We start from the raw sequence: 9366 nt of genomic DNA, 5'->3' as shown, positions 1-9366 counted from the left end.
CGGAAGCAGATCAGAAAAGCATGTATTGTGTTGACTCCCCACTAGTTTTTAAAATGAGACTATTTAATTTGCTTTGAAAAAGTTCATAATTACATATAACATTCAGTTAAACTAGAGATGATACAGAATATGTAAGCAGAAAGAACAAACCTGCAATGATGCTCTGCTTTACTGGGATTTTTTTTAACCTGAGGTCTTTCATCTCTTAATTAACAGCAGATATGTCATTAAGCATTGCTTGCACCCATTGCAGCCTTTAGAGTTCAAGTTTGCCTCACAAACTTGAGTGTTCCTTTTGCATTAAACCATTTGATACTTAACTGCTATCTCAGATCTGTTGTCCACATGACATGCATGCCCCTGTTAATCACTTCTTTCCCTCCTTTTTGTTTTGAGGTACTGGAAGATACCCGCAGAGCAGCCTGAAACCGCTTGCTACAACATTCATTCAGGCTACTACCTTGGAGGGAGGGTGCTCTCACCAGGTTAGCTGAGCCTCTGAGATTAGCCATAGTCAAAAGCGAAAGGGAGACTTCCCTAAAGCCATTCTTAAGTGGCTCTGTCAATTCTCTCACTTTCTGTGGCTGATCAGTCTCCCACAGCAGAGGTTAGTTGGCCCTTAGAATAGCCCCCCAGTGTCAGAAATTACTTCAGGGGGAATTGAACGCAGATAAGGACTTTGCTGAAGAAGTAGTAGAAGCCCCATTCTAGCTGTTGGTATTTTTCACTGGGAAATCAGCATTCACTTTACTTCCACCTCTACTCCACAGTGGAATTACTCGTGAGTTCAGCTGTTGCCCCTAAACCAGCTCCTCCCCTCAGGATGCAGCAGCAAATTTTATCCACTTGAGCTGCTTTACCTGTACGTATGAGCTACAATCTGGAAGCTGTATGTCTGTACTTACCTGGTTCAGCACCCTCTAGATGCAGCCTAGTCCCCTGCAGTGCACATTCCTGCTCTTCAGACTCTGCCTGTGATGGACAAGTTTTGTCACAGCCTCCTAGGAAAGGCACCAGGCTCCATGCCAAATGGTTTATGAGTAAGGCAGGAGAGCAGAACGGAGTGGAGATAGTAGACCTGCTCCAGGACACCATGCAAATAACAAGATGTCAGGAATCTTTCACGTCCATAAATCTCAACAGGACAGAGGATACCAAGAATCCTACAGAAACTCCAGGCATTCCCTCCTGTAAGCTGCAAAACTCTGCCTGAACCCCACTTCACTAGTTAAGAGGAACCTGTATTATTTCTGCCACACTACTTAAAGTCCTTCTAATCTGTAATACTGCATCAGCTGCATGAGAAACAGGTGATTTAATTAGCAACCTAAATGTGTATATCTGATTTTCATTAATGCCAAATCAATATCAGCCAATGTAAGTTTCCAGCTGCTTTTTAATTGCAGTTGGAAATAGGGCATGAACATTTAAATACTTGACTGCATAATTAAGTGGTAAAATTAATACAGCCTCCAGCGCAATTAGAAGCAGCTCAACTCTGACACAAAAGCATGTGCACGAATGAGTGCTGCTGCACCTTTCTGGTGACAGATCACCTTCCCCTCCATGAGCTGAATCAATACCAGAATTATACGATCAACTTCATAGTGCTTGAACTATGCTCAACTGACCCAGGAGACTTCACACACCAACAGACTTCAAACACAGAAGACAAATAAAGCCCTATTATAAAAAGGGAAAGAAAAAAAGGATTGAAAAGTAAAATCTTAATTTTTCCATCTTATTTTTACACAGAATTCTAAATTTTGTTTGCGCACCTAAAAGGTAGTAGACACAATTGTTAAGATTAAGTAGATACAATTGTTAAGAACCATACAGATTATTTAATTGGTAATTAAAAAGTTAAAAAATGCCCACAAAGTAATATTTCATTATTCAGTGGGTTTTCTCCCAACAGCATTACCTACTAGCAACAAAACCTTTGTGAAGAAAAGTAAGAAGTCTCTACTGAAGGACTGCTCTGCAATTTCTTTCTCCCCCACCAAGAAAAGAGTTTTCCATATAACTTTTCAGATTCTTCTTCTATAGAGGAAAGAGGGTATGGAGTTTGGTCTTTAAAAAAAAAAAAAAGAGATACAAAACACCACTCTAAAGTACAGCTATTCATACTCTTACTGCCACTATATTGAAGCTACCGATTTTAATATGAGCTTAAGAACTACTTTTTACCTTGCATATTATTAATTAGTAAATGCAATTCAGAGAAGTACTACCACGAGAAAACTAGATCTCTGCAGCCTAAAGAATCAGGAATCATTCATTTTCATTCCAGCGTATTTACTGAAAGCTTATCAGAGTGAAAATTCAGCAGAGGAATACCCTCATTCTACCCATTAGCACACAGACAAACAAAACCGTAAATTTTATGTACCTCTAAACATTCATGGAGTGTCCAAACTGCCCTTTATCAGAAGAACCATCCATCTCATTTTATCTAGCAACTTATTACACCTGCTTTTAAGGGCTGTTTCTCTTTCAGGTGGCTGCCTGTGAGACATGCCTTAGCACCCAGCACCTCCCCAGTAACATTCTGCTTGTGGTGGGACAGAGCTTCCTTGGTGCAAAGACTCCAAACCGCACCAGTATCACTTGGGGCAGAACAGAAATCATTAGGAAGAAGTTTGGAGGAAAGCGTTTTGCCTCAGCTTGAGCTGTAATGCCGAACTTCACCAAAGATCAGACTCCATGGAAGCACTAGAAGATTCTTTACTTGCCCTTCTCAAGAAAGACTTGTGAATAGGCCCGTGGAAGAATGTTTGTAGCTATTTTTATCCCCCTTAACAGTTAAGATTTATTTTCAGACCTGATAAAGTTAAGCTTCTCCATGCTCTCTCTCCTAAAAGGCATATGAGGTAAATTATTACTTTCAGGTATCATTAACAGTCAAAAAACTCATTAATACAGCATTCCTGAAGTATGCCAGGATGCTAAATGCAACTCTGGAAGGTAACAAGCGTGCATCACTACCTGAACCTTTTATTTTCAGTTCCTGCAGAGTGGAGGAAGCATGCCAGAAAGAGACTCTGATGGCTCATTATAATACTTTTTTTTTGCATTAAAGTTCAATTAGCAAGTGTCAGTTAAGGTTTACATGGGGTGATTTGAGCGTACAAATCCTTCTGTTAGATAAGCAGAGATGCCAGCAAATCAGATCTTCACAGGCACATCCTTATTCCTTTGATTTTTCTTAACAGACTCATGCAGTCATGTTTTTCACAAACAGAAATTAATGCCACCTCTTTGACTTGAGTGAAGCTATAAATATGGATTTACATAAAGCTGAGGATTTGGTTCCTACTGTAGAAAATCTTCCCTTTCCAATTCTGTGTTTCAGTATTTGTTATAAACAACTAAATGTATCAGGAACAAAATTTAAAAAAACACCAACCAACACACAAAGCAACGAAATAAAGATTTCCTACTCAAGTATTGTCACATTATGAAAATTCAAGAGTACAGGTATGACCATAAAACAATCTCCAAGGTGACAGTGGAAGGAGGATGGGTGATTTTCACAAGACACAATTTTCACAATTCTCAAGCCCTGAGAATTTTATTCCACAATGTATTTCAAATCTTAAACAAAGCCAGCTGTAAAGGCTGCAGTGACTGCTTGAAATGGTGCATGATTTTAGATTAGATGCCAATTTAGGTATAAAATGCATTGATACTGATACATTTTTATGGATACATTTTTATGGTAGTGCTCTTCAGGGCCGTATAGTACCAGAAATTCTCCAGCTGTCCCTAAGAACGTATTTTTTGCTATTAGTAATTCTTCAAGGGTGAAGGGGGCAGCAAAGGAATGCTTTTGTATCAATGCAAAAAAATATACATGGGCCTAAAACTGTGTGCGTTGAAGTCCTCAGTGCTCTCCTCTGTAAAGGGAAATATGAAATGAGGTATTTACTAGTAAGAGAATCTTTAACTTCTACTTGCTGCTGCACTATCACCCATGATTTTATGCAATGAACTGAAGCTTTTTAATTCCTCCTCAAGAAGATCCCAGATATCCTTAGCTCTTATTCATTCAACGTGCAGTCAAAGCCCAAAGTTACAAGGGCATGAAGCATAGGAGGCAGACTATGCTGGCACGGGCAAATTAATCATGATTTATACCTGAAATAACCACATGGAGCTATGAAATAACTCGGTAATGAAGCCACAAGGTGTCAGCACTGGCCTGAATATTTAGAAAGTAATTCCTGTCCCTGTGTGTGAAACCTTGTGTCTCTTTCAACCTCTGTTACTGAACATTTGCCAACATTCAGTTAAGATTAATCTCACTTCATCAATTCACCTCAGTTTAATGACAAAGTAATATCCTCTTCAGGTGAATGAAAATTACGCAGTGTAAACTACGTAATAAAAATGCATAATCTATAAAGATCATCTTTAAGATATAAACTTTGTATCTTGAGGTCATCAGCATGTACCTTTGTATTTGGGGCTAAAAAAATTATAATATTTTATGCGGATTAACAACTAAAATGAGATTACTCCAAATTAAACATAGTTTACTAAATAGCAGTAAAAAGAATGAAAACCAGCTCTTGGATACACCAGCTGGGGTTGAACTCTGTGACCATAGCAGTAACTGACTTTATTGCAGAAACAACTTTGCTCAATATCTGAGTTAAAGTTTATGGTATTACCAGCAGCTTTATACTCGAGTGATTCACATAGAAGACTATGAATCTTGTTCATTTAAAAAGGGGAATGAAATGGATGGTGGTAAAGCAAAGCAGTCAATAACACCATCATAAAGGTTTCCACCCAGGGGGCCAGCACGTAAAACAGCACCAGTTAAGACGCTGAGAGGAACAAAATCAGGAGCACTACGGCTAGTCAGGGTTAGCCATACGGTAGTTGCCTGCATGAAACTAGGGTTGGATATATAGAGATCTGAGTAACAGCAGAATATATTGACCTTGTCAGGTTTGGGACAAAACGCCTTGCCAATCTGTCAGATGTTATGCAGCACAAACAGAAAATAATTTAAGACCCTCTACTGAGTATACTTAAGGCTTCTATTGATCATTCTCACTTGGACGGTGCACAAGCAGCTAACACACATGAGATCCATCCTTTCTTGCAGCCTGCAGCTCCAGGGTAGTGATACTACAAACGCAGCAAGCAGAGCACACAGTATAGAAGCAATAGATTTCTTGGTGCCTTGATCCAACTCTTCTCATTGCACTAGTAAGGAGCACTAAAATACCTGCTCGAACCTGAGGGATTTCACAAACTGAACCATCTCTCTTTGAGAAACTCAGCTGCTTTTTTTTTTTTTCTGAGTATTATGGGATTTCCTCCTCTCTGTTCTCAATCTCTAATGTAATTGCATCACCTGCTTTTCTGCAAAAGCCTGTTCTGTCTGGCCAAGCCATGGGGCAGGGATAACTGTAGATAAAAAACACCTGAATTTGTAATATCAGCAACTTGATTGCATCAAATAGGCTACAAAACTGCAGCATAAAGGTCACCACAAGAACCTCTACACTTTACTTAATAATTTGTTAAAATACAGAAAATTACAATTATTTACAGCTTCCCTGTGATCGTGATGGTGACAAAGGAAAAGAATGTAGCTCCCCAGGTTTGTTAATTTGCTCCTGTCACCAGTCTCACTTACTTAAGTGGAATTACTCAGAGTAATAAATTCAAGTTCATGGCACAGCAAAGAATTGTTAACACAGGGTAGCAGCGGAGACTTCTTTAGCCTCACGGATCCTTTTTTCCCCCCTTTTATAAATGCCACACCACGTATTTTCTTAGACTAAAAAGGCATTTATTATAACAGGTTTATAAACATTGTTTTCTGTCACTGTCAAATAGCTAACAAGGCTCACTGGAACATCAACATGAGTATAAAACAGATGTTACAAAGCAATTATTTTAGAGCATGCACTGATTGCAAAGTAGTTCTGTAGGTCATCGTAATTCCATTATGTATTCATCCAGTGTTGTTTTGCTGAAAAGACAAGTGCATAAATACAAAGAAACTCGATGATTTCTTCTGGACTACAAAACACCAGTTCTGTGCTCCTACCCAGCCAAATGCTCATTGACTTCACAGGGATGCTGGGTATCGGTGTACAGAACTGAGCCTGGCATGAAGTGTGCAGAACATTACTTAACATATAGTTGGCAGCTGCTTTTTTGTATGTTTTACCTCTGTATTAGTCTTCAGAACACTGAACACACTCCAAAGGTAGAGATGACGTTTCAGGTTCGACCATTACACATCATGTAATACAAAACAAAGTGGTCAAGAGTTAACATAGTTATAACAGCCTGCTTATTTGCAAAGAGGTTAAACCGAACTAGAATTCAGGATATTTTAATCTAGAACTACCAAGGCCCATCAGCAATCTGTTTTAACCTAAGCAGAACTCACGATGCTTCAAATATGCTAATTAAATAAACCTGCCTAAACACACAAATATCAGGGCCCAACCATTTCATTTTTCTAATTAGTTAATAGGTTTGGAATTTAATCTCTGACTATCTGTCTCAAGACTGAAACGATAATTCCAGTTTAACAGAAAATCTGATGCATCAGGTTTTTCTATTTCAGTTTTTTATCACTCTATTCATATCACCAACTGTAAAAATGAAAAAAGAAATAATTGTTTTATATGTGAACAGCCCAAGATTTCAAAAGCAGACATCACATTTTGTAGGTAAACTATAAGATTTTTTTTTCCTCCTAGATTTACATATGGCATCTGTGCTTCCTTTCCTATTATCCTAATGCTCTATGACAGTATTTTTGTTACTTACTGAACTTATCCTCTTTTCATCTTGTTGGGGAAAAAAAAAAGAAGAATAATACTGTAAAAAAACTAAGGTGAATTTTTGGACTAAAGAAGGTGGCAAATGGTTAATATATAAAAGCTGGTAACATCTCAGTATTCTATGTATTCTTCCATATCACTCTGCCCTCCAATAAATTAGATAGGAATCAGGGAACATGTAGGATTCTACGTTTTGTCTTCTTTTCTCTCCAAAGCAGAGTCTACCTTTTTGGTTTTTAACTCTCTAGTATAACTCTCGAACTCACACACACACACACAAATACCTTCAGCAAACTTACTTTGTCTAAATATTAATTCTGGGAATATTTAATTAATTAATAATTTTTCATTAGTCTCAACTTTGCAGATCATTGTCGTAAAATGCCTGCAACAATATTTTTATTCCTCAGTACACAAAGTTAATTGTTCCTTTATGTAGTCTTCTACTATTCCCATCTTATAAAATTGAACTGAACATTGTCAAGCATAAGAGAGAGATGTGAAAGTGAATTAGGCAATACATTGCGATTACTATTTGCCATAAAACATTCACTGCCCTGAGCAGGCTTTGGAACCATAAAATATTTGCAGCTGCTCAGCACTTCTGAAAAATCCAATTACTTCTTTAAAAATGTAAACATGAATGTAAGTAAGCATAATTTTAAAACAGCTCAGAAAAACACTGCTATCAGGTAATTCTGTAATGCTTTAGTCTATAAAGAGTGCAAGACTTTTACAGAAAGTTTCTTAAGAGTACCACATAAAAGCTCACCTTGTAAGGGCATTCCTAAGTAGCCTCTGATTACAGATCAAAAGTAACCTAGAAGGAGCAGCAGCTGTTCTAACACAGGGGCTGTGAAGTCCTGCACGTATTCCAACCTCACACAGTTTGAAAAAACATTCCTTATTAGATAAAAAATGCAGAAGTGGGGCAGAAGAACAGTTGTAAGTGACCATGAAGCTCTGTGGGGGGAAGTTCAGACTGGACATTAGGCAAAGGTTCTTCATGGAGAGAATGTTCAGTCACTGGAACAGGCTCTTCAGGGAAGCGGTCGTGGCATCAAACCCGTCAGAGTTCAAGGAGCATCTAGACGATGTTTAGTCTTATGGTTTCATTGTGGGCAGTCCTGCTGGGAGCAGGGAGTTGGACTCAACAATCCTTACGGGTCCCTTCCTACTTGAAATATTCTATGAGTCTATGAGTGCATTTCAAATTACTTAGCAATGAAAGAAAAGAGAAAAAAAACCAACCTGCCCTTTTCCTTACAGCAGATTCACTGCTATTGCCAATTCAAATCACAGATTTTCAAAGAAAGTAATGTCTTTCCAGTTTGCTTTTTCACACCTATCAGCTCCACAAGCTGCACACGTCCTCCTTGACATTTCAGAATTACACTGGTTTTGCCTCACAATCTGAGCCCAAATTAGATGAGTTAAATAACCAAGTTCAAGTACACATAGTTTTACCAAACTCACTATAAAAATCAAAATATAAAAAGAAAGTTACCTTAATGAGTATTTCATACTAATAAAATAGGTTTAGAAAAGGAAGGTTTACATAGATCTTACTTTGTATCTGCAAAAATCAGATACTTTGACATATAAATTACACAGAAGTAATTAGATACAGAAAAAAGATGTGGTGAGAAGTTGACATATGGTCAATAAATAGAAATTATTTTCTTTTCTTAATTTTTGAACTCAGAAAACTGAGATTTTCTTTAAAGCCTTCCATTTAGATCTATACCTGTGCTGGGCAGGCTGGAGGTGGAGGGGAAGTAGGGGGCTTTAGCCACTAACACACCTCTACAGAAATACCGATAAAGGAATTTTAGTTAGGGAAACAGAAAATAAATAATGAAAGCTACTAAGAAAAGATGTAGAGCGTCCATCTTTTGATACTCCAGCTGCTCCAGCAGTAGCTTGTAAAATGGCCAGTGAGCAGGTACAGAGGCAGCAGGTGACTGTCACTATTGTCTACAGGGTCTTGACAGGTTTTTATACTTCCAAAGGCAAGATTAATCCTCTAGCTCTGACCTTGGAGTGTCATGGAAGTGCACATCTTGAGGCACAGTCTGACCTTCTCCCCACGTTGGCTCTTACACAGCCAGAACCCACAAAAAAGCTAAATTCTCATTGAAGTCAAACTCTGTTCCTTCTATTCACATCAATTAATAACTGCTTGTGATTAAAAGTGACAGATATGCACATGTAAACTTGTGCAAAACCAGGAAATATGCCAAAACCATTGTAATTCAGCCTTACCACTAGTTTTCCTACTCTTCTATCCCAAACTGTTTGAGGTCACCTGTGCCTTGCTGTACAGTATTCAAGCAGACTGCTTTGCCCATTCATTAATCTCTATGGAGTCAGGGCTGAAAAGGAGGGTGCCAATTCATGCAAGTTATGCACATACACAGCTCTGTGAAGCACTGAAACAATGGTAATAGTTAGGTATTTTTCTGCTTCTACCATAAATCTAAGACTCTAGACCAGTTATACCTCATATCAGCACTCTCACAACAGGTATCTCTGAAAATGAACA

This window comes from Phaenicophaeus curvirostris, chromosome 3 (assembly GCF_032191515.1).
Source record: "Phaenicophaeus curvirostris isolate KB17595 chromosome 3, BPBGC_Pcur_1.0, whole genome shotgun sequence".
NCBI classification, from domain to species: domain Eukaryota; kingdom Metazoa; phylum Chordata; class Aves; order Cuculiformes; family Cuculidae; genus Phaenicophaeus; species Phaenicophaeus curvirostris.
This window is presented reverse-complemented; position numbering follows the sequence as displayed.